Consider the following 16,320-nt stretch of genomic DNA (forward strand, 5'->3'; position numbering starts at 1 on the left):
GGCTCAACTCAAAACAAAATAACTCATATTTATATAGCTAAAACAGAAATACTTTTTAAATTCTTTTTGGGGGAGCATCTTAGTGAATTTTATTTCTAAATTCCAAATTCCTTTTGTGAACACTCTCTAAAAGCAGAGATTATCAATTGCTTCTGACTGAGGCTCTGGGTGTAGATAGCTGGGTCTCTTAGGGGATAGAAAGCATAGGAAGTGTTGGCTCAGCAAAGGCACCGTATTTAAGGTCCCACACATGAGGAAGAGCAACAGGCCTAGACACTCTCCCAGGAGCTGGGGAGGACCATCAGGGGAGAATCATCCCACTACACAGGCTTCTACCCTCCTCTAAAAGATCCTGCCATGTTTCATACCTGTTATCCCCCAAATCTCATCTCCATCCTGTTCCCTCTATGACTAATTCTAACCAAATTCTTTAGCCCAGTCCTTGGATCTTCCAGTCAACAATCAGCAAACTCCCCTGTGTCTTCCACTTCTTTTCTTGCCTTAAATGAGAACCTGGCTGTGTCCTAATGAAACTGTCTGGCCCCCAGCCCTCTCAGCCCTCCAGAAGTAGACCCACGTTCCTCTGGTGGCTGGTGCCCCCCATGACCTGGTGCCCCCTCTCAGACCACTTTTCCCATATCCTTGGTTTTGAGACGTTCCTGACACCTTCTCCCTCTCCTCACTGTTAACGTCTCCCCAACTTGTAGTCACTTCCTCATTTTTTGAAGAATTCGACTTCTAGCCATGGAAACCTTTGCCACCCCCCACCGCAGCTCATTATCATTCCCTGTTGTCTCATATGAGCTTTAAGACACGGAGGAGGCAAGAATATACGGTCAGCTGTTCAATGTGACTAATAGTCAAACAAATGCAAACAAAACCCATCAGTTTCAACACTGTGGGGTTGGCAACATTTTTGATATGATGAGCCTGCTACTGTTGAGTGTGTTAAAGATGAGGATACAGGACAATCTTCGCACACTGAGGAGACCATACATTGGTGCAGCCACAGTAGGAGTCATTTTGTACTAAAAGCCAGGTTGGAGATCAACAAACCCAGAAATAATGCCTCTAGATACATGTGCATGGAAACAAACATTGCAAAGTTGATTTCATTATTGTTTATACCAATATGACAACCCAAATGCCACCAACAGATGGATAGAGGGTTAACTCAGCGTATTCGTACACTGGAATAGTACATAGCGGTTAAAATACACACACAAAACAATCAACACAGAAATTTGGGTGGAGGTTATCTCTGCGGTAAGAAACGAGATAGTGTGGCTGGGGAAGCATACAAATGGGTCTTTATCTATACCTATTATATTTTATTCATTATATTAAAAAAGAGGAGAGAAACATGAAACAGTTTAACCTGAGGAACAAGCAAATTTTTTTAAATGAGAGAAAATGTCCGTCAATTCCTCTTGGCAACAAGATTGAAGACCTTAGATGACTTAAGAATTTAGAATAATCGCTCAGCAATACAAATGCTTTCCACAGAGGAAGAAAGAAAGATGTTTGGCTGTTATTCAGCTAATTGTATCAGTGTTAGACATCTAAGCTTAAAATCTGCATGAAATTAATTCATGTGAGGAATCCCTTATTCTTGGGTATTTAATATTGATCGCAATTACCAAAGAGCAGTCAAACCCCCACCACACTTTGTACTATATGGAAACAATCTTATGCAAGTACAAATCTCTGAAAGGGTTCAGGGGGAAAAAAAGTAATTTGTTTCTACACCTGGCCTTACTTAAGGAGAGCAATGCTTTATTTATTCAACATCATTGTGAAATGAAGTGTTTCAAATAATTTTACGCCTTTAAGTGCCAAGACTTTTTTTTTGTTCTTAATCATTTTAACCACTTGGATTGAAATCACTTTTAGAAAGCTGTTACACATGGGGATGATTTTTCTCCCCTTTTTTAATACAGAAGACAGAATATGCTTAAGGTTTTCATGTTAACCTAGGGTCAAGATCAGTTAGGCTTCCTAATCCCATTTTGTCATATAATCCCAGAGCCCCCTTGTCCACCATTGTCTCCCAGAAATATACATGGTAGTGGCCCTTGGGGATGCCCCATGGTGGGAGCGTGTTTTCTCCAGAAAATTGCTCATGTTCATAAGCACTGAAGCCATGACTTTGGTTATCTTCCCTGTGCCTGAGTCACATCTATTCATAAACACACAGATATCAATACCCCTTGATGCCCAGGATGCTTCTGACTTATCTTGTCCATATTTCATAATTATCATCACCAAAATCAATAGCAGCCATCTGTGTGTAAGGACGGTTGATCCCGGCAGTAAATGACTATAGGGCTGGGGGTCTGAGTTGTTGTATCTGTTTGAAGCTCATGTCCTCCTTTTCTTGCAGGGTGTCAGCCTCCAGCAACGGCCTCTCACCCCCCTTTCCTAAGTTGCTGATTTTCATCCATCCAGGACTAAGAAATTAGGTAATGTATTCTAAAAGAACAAAGCCAATCCTGACAGGGTAGAGTCTTTCCTCTGAGGGAAGTGTGCAAGCCTGGGTGTGTGTGTGTCTATTTCTCACTGCATGTTATCATTTTGTCTCTGATATTGAAGTGAGAGAAGAGATAGAAAATACCTTTAAAGTACTTGTTCTATTCAGAGTAAGACATAACCAATGTTAGAGCCACGATTTGGGAAAATTACAAGGCCTGAGGAATGGCTGGTAATTAAAAGGCTATAATGTTACTAAGAAAATCTGAAGTATATACTTTTAAAGAGAACAAAACAGAAACATTATTTGGAACTACTCACATTGTATTTGCGTTATATCTATAAAACATTAAGAAAAGGAAATTCAGCATAATTCCTTCCTAAGTGTGGCACCAGTAACATAATTCCTTCCTAAGTGTGGCACCAGTAACACCATAACATTTATAATTTTTTATACTTGATGATACATTTCAAGTATTTACATGTTAGAAATACTTGCAGTGTTTGAGCATACATGATTTGACCCATGCTAACCCAAGTGCATGAAATAACTATTTAAATGCTATACGAGTTCTAATGTATTTATGTGTTGGACACATGTGTTCAATAGGCCCATTTAGTGGGATTTCACTGAAACTCAACTTTATTTTTATCTCCCCAAGGCCCTTTGAAACTATTCAGTGAATGAAGTTTTGCCCCTGCACTAGATAAAAACTCAGCAGGTCACCTGAGTTTTGTATTCATTCTAAGGTAACAGACACTGCCATAGTCACTTTAACAAAATACAGTCAAATTTCAAAATTAAGAGTCCAGGTCAGGACATTAACCAATACTCAATCTCCACTCAAGCTTACACGTGTACCTTATACTCATCTAGTCCCTCCTAAGGACAGGTACTGTGATTCCACCTAAAAAATGAAAAGCTACAATAATCAAAACAGCATGGTGCTAGTGAAGGAACAAGAACATAAAGATCAGAACAGAATGGCAAGTCCAGAAATAGACCCAAACAAATGTAGTCAACTGATCTCTGAAATACAAGCAGCAGTTCAATAGAAAGAGAATAGTCTTTTCAACAAATGGCACTGGAACCATTAGATGTACACGCACGCACGCGCACGCACACACACACACATGTACACACACCCACTCACACATGCACAAGGCGTGCACAGACCTTTTATCTTTTACTCAGACCTAGACACAGACCTCCCGTCTTTTACAAAAATTGACTCAAGAATAGACCTAAACGTAAAATGGCAAAATACAGAATTTCTGGAAGAAAACAGTAGAAAATCTAGATGACCCTGAGTTTGGCAATGAATTTTTAAATACTGAATCCAAAGCAAAAATCCATGAAAGAAGAACTTGATGATAAGTTAGAACTTACTAAACCTAAAAACTTTTGCTCTGTGAAAGACACTCTTAAGAGAATGAAAAGAGGAGCCAAAGATTGTGGAAAACAAATCTCTGCAAACACTATCAGATAAAAACTTTGTGTTCAAAATAGAAAAAAAAAAAATTCTTAAAACTCAGCAATAAGAAAACAAACAATCCAAGTAAAAAATGGGCAAAATATCTGAGCAGACACCTTACCAAAGAAGACATATGGATAAAAAATAAGCATAGGAGTTCAACTTTCTTTGTCATGAGGAAATTGCAAATTAAAATAATGAGATTTAACCAAACATCTATTAAAATGGCTAAAATCCAAAAAACTGACAATACCAATTGCTGACAAGGATGCAGAACAATAACAACACTTATTCATTGTTGGTGATAATGCAAAATTGTAGAGCCACATGGGAAGACAGTTTGGCAGTTTCTTAGAAAGCTAAATATAGTTTTTTTTCATACACTTACATATTTACCCAACTGATAGGAGAAATGTACGTCTACACAAAGATCTGCACACAAATGTTTATAGCACTTTTTTTTAAGATTTTATTTATTTTTTTGACAGACAAAGATCACAAATAGGCAGAAAAGCAGGCAGAGAGAGAGGGAGGAAGCAGGCTCCCTGATGAGCAGAGAGCCCGATGTGGGGCTCGATCCCAGGACCCTGGGATCATGACCTGAGACGAAGGCAGAGGCTTAACCCACTGAGCCACCCAGGTGCCCCGTTTATAGCACTTTCATTTATAATTGTAAAAATCGAAAGTAACCAAGATGTCCTTCCATAGGTAAATGAATAACTAAACTTTGTAACATCTATACAATGGAATACTATTCAATGATAAGAAAAAATGAGCTATCAAGACACAAAAAGACATGGGAGAATCTTAAATGCATATAACTAAGTGAAAGAAGCCAGTGTGAAAAGGTTATATTCTACCTGACTCCAGTTACATATTTTTTTCTCATATCTCATTCTGGTAAACAGCATTTTGTATCTTAATGCCTTCGTAGAAACTTCAATGTTAATGTCCTGCTATCAATGTATGTAAGAACTTTATTCATAGGCCAAGAAATATTTATCCATAAGATAATTCTAAACATAAACCTGCTAACTTTATATGTTTACATGAGCCAGATTACAGTTAACCCTTGAACAACCCAGGTTTGATCTGTATCCACCACGTATCCACTTACACGCAGATTTTTTATGGTACGGTATTATAAATCTATTTTCCTTATGATTTTCTTAACATTTTCTTTACTGTAGCTTCACTTATTGTAAAAATGTCATATATAATACATGTAACAAAATAGGTGTTAATTGACTGTTTATGTTATCGGTAAGGCTTCTGGTCCACAGTAGGTGATTAGTGGTTAAATTTGGGAGGAGTCAAATTTATACCAAATTCTCTGCTGGGCAGGGGTCGATGCCTCTAACCCCATGTTGTTCAAGGGTCAACTGTAAAAGCTCCTCAAGGGCTGTAATCACATCTTCTACTACTTTGTAGCATACATACATACACAAACACATTCTTGCATGAAGAAATGTCCTTTTTATCCCAAAATCGACTCAATAAATCCTGGTACCTGACTTGTTGATGATATTTCTGTGTATACTTAATTCTACAAAAGCAATCAAGCCTGAGTCTGTCATTGGGACACATAATTTGAAGCCAGAGCTTGAATTTCTGAGTTGCCAGCTAAATCACGGGTTGATTACTTGAAAAGCTGGCATTGGCTAATACAACTTTCATTAACAGAAAGACCCAGATCAGACAGTCAACGCTGAAGATCAACAGGATGACCAATGCCACAGTCAGAGTCAAGTGAACGTGCAAAGAACTATCATAAGACCCAGGTAAGATATTATCTATAAAATATAATCTGTAACATTACCATTTTTAGTTGAGAGTTTAGCCCCTCTAGAATTAGCAGACATGGGACTTAAAACTCAGGTGAAATGCATTATTTTTACTCACAAGCTAGCAAACCAGCTCAGCTCATCTTGAAGTATCCATAAGATAATTCTAAACATAAACCTGTTTATGTTTAGTGGAACTTCGGTCTTGGTTTCCTTGGGTCAAAGGGAGCTCCAACAGGTTCTAAACAGTTCCTCTTCCGTGGGGGATGAAGTTTTCCCTTTATAACCCCTTCTCTCACAAGGTGTCCCAAATTCTTCACCTTCTGTTCACAAGGCTTGCAGGATGCAGGACTGTGGGACCACCGGCTGTGCATAAGCAGTGGGCGGATTCATGGATGACAAGGACCAACCATTGGCTCCCTCCAGAATGCTCCCCAAACCTGGGTGTCTTCCCCTCCCCCTTTCAAACACGTCTAACTCTCTAATCTGCCTAGTCCCTCCACCTCCTCTTCCCTTTCCTCTGCCTCCAGGCTTACTTTGCCTTTTGGGGGTGGAAACTCTAGCTAAATATAAGTTTGCAGGGGAGTCTCCTCTTCCTGAAATAGGCCAGCAGCTCTTTTAATCTTTGTTTCTGCTTCTGTGTGGGAGGGGGAGGGGAAGACAGCCCCCTGGGCACCAGTGAGAGAGCAGAGGGAAAAAGATATACTGAATTTATATCAGAAAACACAGATTTAACACTGTGAGATCTAGCCCTGCCATAAATGCTTTCCGACTAGTGTCCTTTCCTTTTCTCAAAGTCCGCTGTCCCTAGTCACCTCCCGTGCTGTGTCCTTAAACAGCAAAATGGGTTGAAAACAAACCGTGACAGTGTGAAAATATTTCACCAAGGCAGACAGCAGGGCCTAACAGGCAGAGCAAAGGTCTCGGCCTAACAGGGGTATTTAGTAAGTTAGGCTAAGTTGAGGTTATGGTCAGGGGCAATGAGAAGGTGAATCTTAGTCTAGCAAAACTCAAGTCAAAACTGATGGCCAATGACCAGGCAAGGAAAGCCTCATAGGCTGAGAGAAGGCGTGCTGAGTGTCCAGGCAAAAGTGATGATCAACACAAGGTAGGTGCCTTTTTCCTGACTTGGTCACGAGGGTTAAGGGATGGTTACTCAAGTTTTGTAGCAATCATTAGTCCTAAGAGAACGAATTGAAACTCTAGATCCTGAGTATTTGGACTGAACCAATCCAAATGGATGTAGATTCTAGAATAACTCCAGAGATGTTCTGATAATGTAAGCCTGCTCTGAGGAATGTTTAATTGACATGAGTTTCAGAAGCTTGGTGGGTGCTGAGCCTACTCTAACAAGAGAAGTTCAGGCCAATAATCCCTTTTTTTTTTTTTTTTTTTAAATTGCAGTACCGTTGACACACAATCAATAATCCTTAATCCTAACCCTCAACTCTTACCTTAAAGTGTGTAGAAATCTATTAAGACCTGGAGACTGTCTTCCCCTCCCCAACCAAGTGGCCTTTTATAATTTGCTTTTGATTAAGATATTGATGCTAGGAAAACTTTGTGTCTTATAACAGAAACTTTTGTCGTTTCCTGCTAATAAAGGAATCTCTAAATATTTGTCTTAGAGATGCCTCTATCTCTTTTAGGACAAACCATTTCTAAAGGGCTTGTAATTAGTATATTACTCTGTCTCCTCAATTCTAACCTCAAACTGATTTGCATATCACATCTCCGCCCATCAGCATGGTTTTAACCTGAGACCCAAGGTGAGGGCCTGGGAAACACTAAGCCGCCTTCTCGGGCCCTCCAGGGCATGGTCTCTCCAGTATGCTGGCAGGAGGGAGGCAGAGAAAGGGGTCTGTCATTGAACTGGTCTCCGTGCTTCCTCTCCTCAAAGGCTGTTCCTTTTCTTGGGGTGACACCCACGAGCTGTAGACACCCCCCATGTGGTTGGTCTTCAAACCCCTGCTCTTCAAAAAGCCCATGTGGGAGCTCTGGCTGCTCTGACTAGGGAGACCCGACCCTACCTCCTCCTCTTCCCCCCGCCTCTTTCTCCCTCATCCCCACCCCTGCCACCCACAGCTTGCACATGCAGAGGACGAGCAGACCCTGTCACAGTGCCATGCACCCCTCTCAGAGGCAGCTCTTTTAAGTGACGCAAGCACGCTTGCCTTCCAGGGTGTTCTCCAGGCCCACAGGAGGCACGTGTGTCCTCACCACGGCCATACGTCTCAGCACCCGCATCTCCCAATCCTTGTTCCGCTGTTCCAGTGAGATCAGATGGGACCAGCCAGTGCATATCAGCAAATCACCCGCTTGGAGACCAGGATGCCCACCTCCCCTTCTCCAGCTCCTACAGGTAATTTCCTGGGCACCTCCGTGTCACTGGGCTTGAGGAGGGGAGTGGCATACAAGTCCTCCTTCCCTTGCCCAGAGAACAGAGAGGAAATCACTTCTCAACACAAATACTGCCCAGCTATGGCTTCTGTTCTCTCTTTCTTCACTTCTTAGTGTTCTTGTATAGATGTGGGTACAGGAGATGGGGGGTGCAGGGCAAGTGGCTGTTGGTGGAGGGACTATTCATTGCTTCCTAGTAAGCCTAGAGGAGATGGCTTCCAGGGGCTTCCAGGAGTTGGTGGCTCTCTCCACAATGGCGGATAGTTCTCACCTGTTGTTGTCAGCTATGGGCCCTAGTTCCCATGCGGGGTATCAGCAAAAAGATCGCTAACAGACTTCAGCAGCCTTCAACAGAAAAATGCACAGGTTTTAAAACAAAAAACAAACAAACAAAACACACACAATATTTTCAGCACAGAATCCAAGGCACAAATCTGTCTGTCCAGGATGAGAGGGACAGTGCATCTTTTTCGTGTAAGCGCAGAAATCCTCTCTTACCTGAACAGTCATTGTCTTGCGAGCCAGTCAGGAAGGAAGGACTGTGTGCCCAGCTGAAGAAGCCGAATAGCTGCTTGGCGATGGAACAGACCCCCAGGGCTTCAGGACCCTCCCGTGCCTCCTCTGATACCTGAGGGAGGTCATGCTCAGAATTCCTGAGCCCATGGAGAATTCAATCTTTCCTCAAACTCCAGTCCCCACTTAAACCCAAATTCGGTGGATAAGCCACTAATTGGATGACAAATCCGAAGGACATAAAACACAGACAATTCAGATAAGTCTGAGGTAAGGAGAATCATTATCAATAGAGAACAGGATATTCCCTCTGTGATTTTCAGAGTCGACCCCTGAGGCGATGTGGGTCTTATCTTACAGTCCGACAGAGAGAAGAAAGGGCTGGTGTGTCAGAGGCTGGTCCTCTCCCTTTGCAGCTCCACATCCCCACGGTCACCCAAAGCGCGAATGACACTGATGATGGCTTTGCTTTCCCTGCTGTTCACTAGGAGCAGAGGGCGGCTAGAAGACACACACTCCAGGAATGGTGTCCCAACAGCTAGAAAACACATTAGCCGGTATGTGGCCGAAAGAGCCATTGAATAAATGTTTTTAAAGAAACTGACTTCAAAAGTTTTATATCAACCAGAGGGCCCAAAAATGTGAAGGAAAATACCAACCTAGATACACAATAGTCACAGAGAGAAGTGCCCAGGGTTGGCTGACAGGGGCAGGAGGACCATCCTTGAGCTGGAGCCGTGGCCCATGGTCTGGGCGCTCTGCCTCCAAGGGCACAGACAACCAGAAGCTCAAGAGCAAACGAGCAGGCTCACTGTCTTCCACCAGCCCGGCGCTCAGAGGTAGGGCTCGCCCAGCCCTGGGAGCGGGAGGCTCACCAAAGTCCCCTCTTGGAGAAAAGACTAGAAAAGATCTCTCACCAGAGCCAGCAAGTTGGCAGATCGAAGCTACCAAAAACTGAAGTTTGCTTGGTTTGATCTAGTACCTAACCAGACAGTGTTAATAAAGAAAAGCTACAGTACTGCAGTGTCACAGTCCTGCAGCAGGTCGCTCTCTTTATCCCCATTTTATAGATGAGCAGACTGAGGCAGGGAGAAGTTATGTGACTTGCCTGTGTTTACATTGTTTATAAGTGGAGTCAGGTCTAAATCTGATCCAATAAATGTAGAGCCCGTGCTCTTAACCACTTGGTTTTGCTGTCTCTCCTGAACAAGGGAAGAGTTCCCACCCTGGGGACCACCCAAGGAAAGAGGGCTCCTCCTGAATATGATATTTCCTACTCCCATTAGCCCCAAAGGGCAGGTGGAATGAGTCGAGGGGTAAAGACGGAGAAGTTGGGAAATGGTCTCCTTCTTCCAGGCAGTCGTGGAAGGAATATATGGGTTGACTTCCAGGGTTTTCAGGAAGAAAAGAATAGCATTCCTTCCATCTCCCCGCAGTTGCCCACCCCTCCACCCCACAAAATCCTTACTCATAAACCCAGCTAGAGCCAGCCCTTCGGTGAGTGACTGATAGGGTTGAAGCACCACCTAGTGGCGTAAACTGAAAATACCCCCAAAGGATGTCCCTTGAGAACCAGAGGCAAGGAGGGCAACCGCGATCTGTCCCAGGAAGGAAAAGGGAACTAGAAAGCAAAAACTACCACCGCTCAAAGACTTTCTGCCTTCCCTGTAGCCCATAGCCACACATCATTAAAAGGCAATGTTTTGACAGCCTGTGCAAGGGTTTACCCAGCATATTGGGAAAAAAGAAAGAGCTAGAATCCAGGAGACCTAAACCCCAGACCTTGGCCATTTACTGTCCAACAAATGGGAAAACCGAGTCTCCTAAGATCTCTCCCCAAGACCGTGGCCCCCTGCATATCTGTGGGTCGCATTCAGCATCTGGGGGAGACTCAGTAGAGAGGTTAGTGACAACGAAGGAGCTGGGAAAGAAAGGGAACATGGGAAAGAGAAGGTTCTTTCTTCTCAAAGAAGAGCTTCTGCCGGGTTTATGCAGAAAGCTCCAAGTCACAGATGGGAGGAAACCTCCAAGTGACAGACGGGAAAGCAGAGGACACTACTGCAGGAGGGACCCTCCTTCCTTGTCATTCCAGGACTTGTTAGTGGGTGTCCATCCCTTGTCCCTTACTTCGCACATGTTAAGGAGCCTTCCAAGGGGAACAGACCAAGTGGGAGCACGTTGCCCACACGCCCCTACAGGAGAGGGTTTGGCAGGTCAGCTCAATGCCCCCAGCAGAGCTCTAGTGTAGATCAGGCTCGTGGAAAGAAGGGACAACTAGGAGGTCCGGTCTGAGGGAACGGGATATAGGGACATCTTCTAGAGCGCTGAGCAGTGTTCATGCCAATTTGGTGCCTGGTACAGCGGAGGCTGATAACTGGTGAAATCAGTGCGGAGAGGTAGGGCCCTGGCCCAGGAAACCAGCCTGCTGACTGGGCTCCCTCCACCCTGCCTCTAGAAACTTAGGGGATGGAGAAATTCGAAGCAAAGGATCAGACAGGAGAGGTCTGCACAGACCACAGGAAGCAGCCGAATGCAGTGTCTGTCAATGCCAGGTTCAGCCATGGTCCGTCTACACAGATTAGCCCCAAGGCCATTTAGGTTAGCATTGAGCTTGGTATAATAGACTCTTTGACTCATAGGACCTAAGGTTCTGGTACATTTTCTCAGGATGAGCCTCCAAATGATCATTTTAGTCCCTGGGCTTTATTATATATACCTACTCTCAGGTACCCCAGGACAAGCCCAAGACTCACACCTAAGCAGAGGATAATATTTCCCTTATTGAGCCTTGAAAGTTCTTGCCCTTTGGCACAGCTGAACTGGCATCATCCAACTCTGCACCTTCCTGTTAATCTCTCTGCTGGAGTTCCTGAAGCTCCAGGCTCCCCGACTCCATTCTCTCTCATCTATTTTGGTTCACCTTTATTTTCATCTTTCAGTGTTGTTTCTATCACTTGGGTGAAGCGTGGCTTCTTCACCTGCTGTTCTAAGCTGAGCTCAGGGTTAGTCTCACCAGTGGTCCTGTGGCCTTACTGGTCAGGGATGTCCCCTCGGGAGCCCCTCCCATCTCCATCTAACCCCTCCCACAGCTGCCAGACCACCATTTCTCCCTATTGCAAAGGCTGAGACAACCAAAGAGCTCCCTAAACTCATTCCAACCTGAGAAGTCACCCCAAGGCCATCATCTGTTTGTCCTGCAGAGCTGGTTTGCATGCCCTGAAATCAGCGAATGGATGAGACTTGCTCTGTAGGGGTCGATGGCATCACCTACTTGTATATGTTCCCTCCTGGATTTGTGTGAAAGACTAAAGTGCTGTAGAAAAGATCTTGAATTCCACTGGCTTAAAAATCAAGTTCGCTTCTCTTTCTTGTTACAGTTCAGAAAAGTGGCAAGCCGTTTGCTGCACACAGTCATTTGAGGACTCTTCTAATTTATTTCTTCCCCATGTTTTTGAGAATTCTTACAGATTCAATAAGTATTTGAGCACTTGCTATTTAAAAGGTGCTGGGTTACATTCTGCAGGAGACACAGTGTGAGCCTCAGAACTCATGATCTAATGAGATGACGAAGCTAGTCAATGAAAAAGTGTGTTCAGAAAAGAGAAACTGTAGAATCTGTAGAATTTGTAGAATCTGTAGGAATGAAAGGAGGGAGGAATCACGTTCCAATCAGAGCAACAGGAAATCCTTCACTGAGGAAGCCTACAGGCTTGAGATTAGAAGGACATACAAAATCTCAGGAGATAAAGAAAAAGAGAACAAAATGTCACCAGGGGAAGAACAGGGGGAGACAAAGCTCAAACGTAATGAAACATGGAAAAACCAGGAAGCAGTGAGCATGAGAGTTTAAGGTCCAAACCTAACAAGATTCCAAGGGGGAGGGCAGAGCCCCTGCAGAAGACCAGATGAGGAACCTGTCCTACATTGGTGGGCTATTAAGTATCTTTTGGGATTTGAGGCTGGGGATGAATGAGTGTAACTCTGAGGTTGGTTGAAATCGATGGAGTGAAGGGGTAAGCTATGGGTGGAGAAACACCCAGAAAGCCAACACAACAGCCAGGGAGGAGAAAATGGGCTAAAACAGGCTAAAAGTACAGAGAAGGAGCCTGAAGGGAACCCACAAAGGAGGCGGGACTGACAAGACCTGGCAACTGGTTGAACGCACAGGGCACAGTGTCAATGACACACAAAAACGTGGAGTGTCTTATAGTCACCAGTGCTTAGCTTCAGTGAAATAAGATACTTTGTCCAGATAGATGCAAAGACCTTCTCTACGCTGCAGGCTATCTATCAGGAACTCCCATGACCCCACCCTTGGATTTACTAATTTGCTAGAAAGGTTCACAGAACCCAGTACGTGCCATTCCTGATTTATTGTAAGGATGCAACTGTGGAACGGTCAGATGGAACAGGTGCATGAGCCGAGGAGTGGGGAGGGTTTGTGCCTGCTCTGCGGTCCCCTCCTCCGGGCACCTCTATGTGTTCACCGGCCCTTCAGCTTCCCGGACCACGTAAGTTAGGGATTTCCATGGAGACATCATTATGAGGGCAAGACGGGTTATTAACTCAGTCTCCAGTCCCTCTCCCCTGCCCAGAGGATGGAGTGTGGAGCTGAAAATTCCAAGCTTCTCATCATGTCTTGGTCTTCCCAGTGACCAGTCCCCATCCTGAGAATATGCAGGACGCTACCAGGTATCACCTCAAGTAGAGCAAAAGATGTTCCTGTCATCCAGCAAATTCCAAGGGATTTAGGAGCTCTAGGCCAGGAACTGCAGTCAAAGACCAATATTAGAAAAAAGCAAAATGCTCCTAGCACCCTTGTCAGTCAGGAAATAACAAAGGTTTGAGGAACTCTGTGTTAGAACCCAGGGCAGAGACCAAATACATATTTCGCATAATGTCACAGTACCATTTTTTTTCCTCCATTTAAGAAGCATGTGTTGCTAGCACATTTCTCCTCTGTCTCCCAGTAGAAGCCTCCCTGGCCCCTGTAATAAAGGGGCCCCTGGGCTCCTATGCATTATGTCAATGGAGCTCGAACACTGAATCACCTGCTCCCTTCAACCATCCCTCAAAGAAAGGCCAGAGAAATAGGGAAGTCCTGGAATAAAGGGAACAGGGGGTGCCTTGGTCCCCACTCTGGCCTGCCTGGTCCGGGGTCCCTCACACCTGCCACATACACCCACCAGAGCTACCTTATAGCAAATTTATCAGCAAAGTCCCTGCCAAGTTGTCAGGAGCTACCCAACCACACAGCAGGTGCCCAGCCCTGGAGTGAATAAAAAAGCTGATACAGAAACATTGTGGTTGGAATATCTGAGGGGTGTTCCCGATACAAGATAAAGGAGACAAATACTAATCGTGCCTGTGCTATGTGGATTTGTGTTTATTCTACCAAAACATATCCTTGTTTCACCCCCCTTAGCGGGTCACCCCCAGACCATCATCAGACCTCGCTTGGACCCAACAACCTGCTTCTGTCCGTGCCATGTTTCTGAAGCCACCAGCACCTGAAGCAAACACAGAAAAAGCTTATCGCCAACCCACACCCTTCCAGCAACAACCATCCACTCCCATCTGCAAAGACTTGTTTCCTCAGAATAAGAAAACAACCTTTCTGGGAACTTTCTAAAAAGTGTGTTTAATTCTATGTAAACAGTTCTGGAGTTGTATGCAAATACAGCAAGCATCCAAAATAAAGGGTGTTTTAAAGCAGAAGCAAGTATCTGTTGCAAAAGAAATCATTCTAGCTTTTCCAATGACATCTAATATCTGAAATGCCACTGCAGGATTCTGGACATTTCTACATGAACTTTGCTCTAGAAAATCATTATGTTGTTGAGTTATGAGTATGGGACCCCCTACAGGGAGATGTTTACAAACTCCAGCGGTGTGTTCAGCTCATGGAAAAAGAGAAGTGTACTCGTAGTGACATTTCTTTACCGTGCAAAATAAGGGGATCCCCTCTGATATACTTTATGTTTTTTGTCTTGCTGCTTGTCCCCAGAAACTGTTGTTTCTGATGGATTTTGCAACCAGGTTCTGCATGGCCGAGACCTACCATAGCGGCAATCTACCCTTGCAACCAGTCACCATCTACACAGCTGAGTGCCGTGGGGATATGGAGAAGAAGAGAAAGACGGCCTGGTCGGGGATGAAGGAGGAATATGCAAACCACTAACTGGCATGGAAAACAGCATGAAATCAGTGCCATTAGAGAGATTCAAGCGAGAAGCACCATGACATGAGCCGTTAAATCCATCTTGGCAAAGGTAGCCTTGGTGTTGAATCTTGAAAAATTTGTAGAATTTCAATCACACAAAGTGAGGGAAGGGTGCTTGGATTTGAGAGAATATACCATGAGCAAAGGTAGACAAATGGAAATGCCAATGACTTATTTGAACACCGACCATTATAGTGAGAGCAGGGGTCCCCAACCTTCAGTATTTATGAAGAATCACATGGGGGCAGGGAGCTCGCTTAACATGAAGGATGGCCCGGCCTGATTGTCAGATATTCCAACTCAGCAAATCTAGGAGAGACTAGATTTTCTAAGCGTTGCAGGTGATTTTGAGGCAGGTGGCCCAAGATCTTCATGGAGCAGTGGGTTTAGAGACTGTGAGAAATGCAGACGTGATAGATACAACAAAATGTAGGCCGGACCCGGCTCCTAGGAAGCCTCAAATGCTGTGCTGAGAAGGTTGGGCTCTATCAGCAATGCGTGTTGTAGCCGTGTTTGAAAATGGTTCCATCCTACTCGAAAGGTTTAAAATCTTCCAGTGCAATGTTGACAAGAATCAGCATGCTTGGGGAATTCATTGCAGAAATAGTAGAGTTCACTTAAGAGTGTTTACTTTATTTTACTATGTTACTATGGAGCTATTCAGTTTGAGGAGTAAGAAAGAATGAGTTGGGGTGACCCCTGCCTGGAAAAGAACACAAATCGCGGGGCTGTAGGATCATGTGGCAATGGCTCTTCCTCGTCTCATTCACTTAAAGGAGTAAAGGAAACAGGTGCTAGACACTGGGGAATTGAGACAGATTTTGTCCTTTTGGTTTAGTTTTAGAAATAGAGACCCCGGGAGGCGTATTCTGTCCATAAGAGAAGCACAGATACAAAGTTCAGATCTCTGTATTAGAACACTCTAGAAACTCATTTATACTACAGGTGCTCTTCTAAAGGATGTGGTCTCAAACCATGTGGTCTCGGAACTCCTTTACTCTCTTACAAATAATTGAAGACCCTGCTTTTTTAAAGTATGACTTATATCCATATCCATATATATATATATATATGAATAGTAAATATATATATATATTTATATATCTTATATTGGAAATTTAAGCATTAAGAAAAGATATTTACTATTCATTTAAAGTAACAATAATGAACCATTATATGTTGATGTAAAAAAAACCATTTTAATTAAAAATAACTATGCTTCCCAAACAAATTTATTGAGAAGAGTGGCATTATCTTATGATTTGACAAATCCCTCCTGAAAGTCTGGCTTCACAGAAAACAGCTAGACTCTCACATATGTTCTTCCATTCATATATACCAAGTCACCTCGCCCCTAGAAAACTCTTCCGTACATTCATGAGAGAATGAGAGAGTAAAAGGCAAAAAAGTTATTAGTTTCTGAAATTGGTTTACACTTCACAGACCTCCTGAGTGC

At 43.7% G+C, this 16,320-nt stretch overlaps 1 long non-coding RNA gene across 1 annotated transcript; it reads left to right on the forward strand.

Annotated features, from left to right (window-relative positions):
- Positions 1 to 2,383: 2,383 nt before the first annotated feature.
- LOC131820250 (uncharacterized) lies at positions 2,384 to 8,075 on the forward strand. The gene is made up of 3 exons (XR_009349552.1): positions 2,384 to 2,462; positions 5,628 to 5,725; positions 7,910 to 8,075. It is a non-coding gene; the product is annotated as an uncharacterized LOC131820250 (long non-coding RNA).
- Positions 8,076 to 16,320: the final 8,245 nt, after the last annotated feature.

The sequence above is a fragment of the Mustela lutreola genome, chromosome 1, assembly GCF_030435805.1.
Source record: "Mustela lutreola isolate mMusLut2 chromosome 1, mMusLut2.pri, whole genome shotgun sequence".
NCBI lineage: Eukaryota > Metazoa > Chordata > Mammalia > Carnivora > Mustelidae > Mustela > Mustela lutreola.